Genomic DNA, 241 nt, shown 5'->3' with positions numbered 1-241 from the left:
GCACATACGATGCGCTGCGCATTCTCTCCAGCTAGTTGTTCGTCATGGGGTTGAGCACAATTCGCTGGCAAATTGCCTGGAGAAAGTTAGAGGGTTTAATGTCCTGTTGTCAAGGCCAAAGCAGGAGCAATCCTTTAAATGTCCAGGTCTTCCTTGGAGTGTCAGAGACAGATACCGTATGCGTGATCAAAGAGGTAGACACAAGGTGGAACTCCACGCTACTTATGGTGGAGAGATTGCA

The sequence above is a fragment of the Plasmopara halstedii genome, assembly GCF_900000015.1.
Source record: "Plasmopara halstedii genome assembly, contig: Scaffold_3060, whole genome shotgun sequence".
NCBI classification, from domain to species: domain Eukaryota; phylum Oomycota; class Peronosporomycetes; order Peronosporales; family Peronosporaceae; genus Plasmopara; species Plasmopara halstedii.
The sequence above is the reverse complement of the archived record's forward strand: the minus strand, read 5'-3'. Positions refer to the sequence as shown.